Below are 4,197 nucleotides of genomic sequence, written 5' to 3'. Positions count from 1 at the left end.
TCGACATATATTGTTGTATGTACTGTATACCCAAAGAGAAAACACACAATATTTTGCCATCGAATTATATTTTATTTGTGCCCCAAATCTATGCATAGACTACTGTATGTCAGGGCAAACATGAATGATGAACATGAAGGATGAAAACAGGAAATGGAATTACAGCAAATGAGAATATAATAAACAAACGTAAACAAAACAAAACTAGGCTGCATCCTCCCTCTGGTCCCTGCCTGGCCACAAGATCTCATCCACATCACAGGCGATGTTCTCCCTGGCCAGACAACGAGGGAAATATCGTCTGCAATGGCGCATGAAGCCTTGACAGGCCTCAGCGCTCACGTCTCCACATGCCTCCTCCATGGCCTGCAGAAGAGCGACCCGTGCGTGTGGATTTCTCTCGTAAACCTTCCACCTCCAAGCGGAGAAGAACTCCTCAATTGGATTGAGGAAGGGCGAGTAGGGAGGGAGATGGAGGACAGACACTTCAGGGTGGACCCTGAACCATTCCCTAACTAGATTCGCCCGGTGAAAAGTAACGTTGTCCCAGACGACAACAAATCGGACGACCTCTGTGTCGTCCATCTGTTCTGGTTGGACAATGATGTTATAAAGTGTGTCAAGGAATGCAAGGAGGTGGGCAGTATTGTAGGGGCCGACCGTAGCATGGTGATGGATGCAACCATGGTGGTTGATGGCCGCACACATCGTGATATTGCCTCCGCGCTGACCAGGGACGTCCGTGATCGCACGCTGGCCAATGATGTTCCTGCCCCGACGTCGTCTTTTGACAAGGTTGAACCCTGCTTCATCCATGAAAATGAACTCGTGCTGGTCTGCAGCTGCATCTAGGTCAAGGAAACTCTGAAATGAATGAATGAATGAATGAATGAATGGACTTTATTCGACATTCATTCGAAACAGACAACATGACACTATTACAGTATACACCAAGGCAAGAGTGGTCAATAGAGTCTAGCCCTACAATATATTACAGTAGATCATTACAATACAGTCATGTGTCAGTACTACAGTACAGTACAGTCACATAGTAAGGGTATGCATAGGACTTACTTGCACATAGTCATGGCGCGCCTCCTTGACTCTGTCAGTGTTTCTCTCAAAAGGCACCCTGTAGACCTGCTTCATCCTGAAGTCATTCTTTTTGAGAACACGGTCCAGTGTGGACACACTAATGGAAGCAATGTTTCTGAATATGTCCTGGTCTGCAATGATTGCATCCTTGATCTGACGGAGGGTCAGAATGTTGTTAGCCAACACCATGTTGACTAATGCAGTCTCCTGCTCATTGGATAGGATCTGTCCTCTCCCACCACGTTGTGGTAATCTTGCAATTCTGCAGAGGATACAGACAAGACACAAATACAGTAAGGTTCTTGCAACACTCATTGAATACTGTATTGATATGCAGTACTACAGTAAGGCAGGTAGGTCTCTTACCTATTCTCATTTCTGAGGGTCCGAATGATCGAAGCGACGGAGAAGCGACTCAGATTAGGCTGGACCCTCTGGCCAGCCTCCCTCATGGGCAAACCATGGTTGATGACATGGTCAATGATGGTGGCCCTAATCTCATCAGAGATTCTGTTTCTTCTTCGTACTCCTCCTCCACCACCTTGCTCTTGTTCAGCTCCTCTTTGTCTTCCTCTTACTTCTCCACCGCCTCCTCCTTCTCCTCTTCCTCCACCACCTCTTCCTCCACCGCCTTCTCCTTCTCCTCTTCCTCCTCTTCCTCCTCTTCCTCTACCACCTCTTCCTTCACCGCCTCTTCCTCCACCTCCTCGTCCTCGTCCTCCTTGTCCTCCTCCTCTTACTCCTCTGTCTTGCTGCTCACCTCTCTCTTCGTTGGCACCATCCATTGTTCTTCAAACAAATCAAATTCTCACCTGTGACCATTATATAGTAAATTGATGATTGCAAAGTGCACAACAGCCTTTGGAGTTTAGGAATGTGATTGGCAGTGTGTTCTGAGTGAACATCAGGAGTGGAAAATCAGGAAGAGTGTGCAAGATATGGAGAATTGTGTTTAGTGAGCTGAAAGATGTGTGGTATGGAATGGGAAGATGTGTCTCAAGCAGGAAATGTGTGGTATGGAATGGGAAGATGAGTCTAAAGCAGGAAAATGTGCTTGGAGTTTAGCAGAATTGGTTTAGCAGTTGGTAAATGAGTTAGAGATTGCGCACATTGTGTCTGATGTTCCCAAAAATCTGTTTAAACAACCAGGAAAAACTGTAACGACCTCAACCTCTTCTACAATGAAAACCTGTTTCTCTACTTGAGAGTTGACATCGGCTTGACAACAGACACATTGAAATGATCACAAAGACCTTTGTGTTCCCCCAGGTCCAATACTTTTCCACCTTTGTGTCTCTAAGAGAAAGTGGGGGTCAATTCCCCCCCATAACCTCTTCATAATTTGCATCACAGCTAGCATCATGTGACCCCCCCCCCTCCTCATCACAGATGCAGACAGGAAATGTCTGTGATTGGCTTAGACCTTAACCTGAGGGCGTGACTGATTACCTGTGTATAAACATCCCTGTTTCCTCTCTGTCGAGACTTTTCCTGAGAACCTTTCACTGTCCAGGCTTGTCTGACATGCTTGTAAACTGTTCTCCTTTTGCAAAAGACAATTAAAACCCTTTTCTATGCATTTGAAGAAACCAGGCTACCCTTTTCTATGTTATATTTAGATATTTCAAATATTTCAAGTTAATCATCAGTCCACCAGTCGTAGCAGGAAGAGTAATCTAGCTCCTTATTTTAAGTGAAAATCAGTCTGGCTTTAGACCAGGTCATAAAAATAATAATAATGATAATAATAATAATAATACTAATATCTTAGATTTATATAGCGGCTTTCTCAAACCCAAGGACTCTTAACAGATTTCATAGACAGACAGACAGACAGAACAGAAAAACAAAGCAAAGAAACAAAGACAGCGATAGTGACAAAACTAGACTAGGGGCCAAAGGCCTTAGAGAACAGGTGGGTTTTGAGGGCGTATTTAAAAGTGTCCAGGGTAGGGGGGCGTTGCGGATCGCTGTGGGATCACTCCGAAATGACCGTTAATACAAGGTAGCTAGCCTGCAGATGTTTGTGTTCAGGTTACTAGGCAACAGTCCAGTTGCGGAACAATTTTTTGTTGACGGAGCCAAAATTAAATTATTAAATGAACTAACAAATCATAATCTGTTGTCACTTATTACTGTTAACTAATACATTGCGCTGTAGAACTGTTGGATACAGATTAATACCCTCCACAACACACTACACCTTAATACCCTCCACAACACACTACTACACCTTACAGTAGCATCTAACCAGAAGTGCAAATAGTGACATAAAACGTGATATTAAAAAAAGACATGATAGAGATAGGTAGGCCTACAGTATGGCAAGTATGGTAGTTAGAGGTATATACAGCTATGATCTATGTACAGTTAAGGTAGATATGTACAGTTAAGGTAGATATGTACAGTTAAGGTAGATATGTACAGTTAAGGTAGCTATGTACAGTTAAGGTAGATATGTACAGTTAAGGTAGCTATGTACAGTTAAGGTAGATATGTACAGTTAAGGTAGCTATGTACAGTTAAGGTAGATATGTACAGTTAAGGTAGACATGTACAGTTAAGGTAGATATGTACAGTTAAGGTAGCTATGTACAGTTAAGGTAGCTATGTAGAGTTAAGGTAGATATGTACAGTTAAGGTAGATATGTACAGTTAAGGTAGATATGTAGAGTTAAGGTAGATATGTACAGTTAAGGTAGATATGTACAGTTAAGGTAGATATGTAGAGTTAAGGTAGATATGTACAGTTAAGGTAGATATGTACAGTTAAGGTAGATATGTACAGTTAAGGTAGATATGTAGAGTTAAGGTAGATATGTACAGTTAAGGTAGATATGTACAGTTAAGGTAGATATGTAGAGTTAAGGTAGATATGTACAGTTAAGGTAGATATGTACAGTTAAGGTAGATATGTACAGTTAAGATAGCTATGTACAGTTAAGGTAGATATGTACAGTTAAGGTAGATATGTACAGTTAAGGTAGATATGTACAGTTAAGGTAGCTATGTACAGTTAAGGTAGATATGTAGAGTTAAGGTAGATATGTACAGTTAAGGTAGCTATGTACAGTTAAGGTAGATATGTACAGTTAAGGTAGC

Source organism: Nansenia antarctica (assembly GCF_963989245.1).
Source record: "Nansenia antarctica genome assembly, chromosome: 13".
Lineage (NCBI taxonomy): Eukaryota > Metazoa > Chordata > Actinopteri > Argentiniformes > Microstomatidae > Nansenia > Nansenia antarctica.
The sequence above is the reverse complement of the archived record's forward strand: the minus strand, read 5'-3'. Positions refer to the sequence as shown.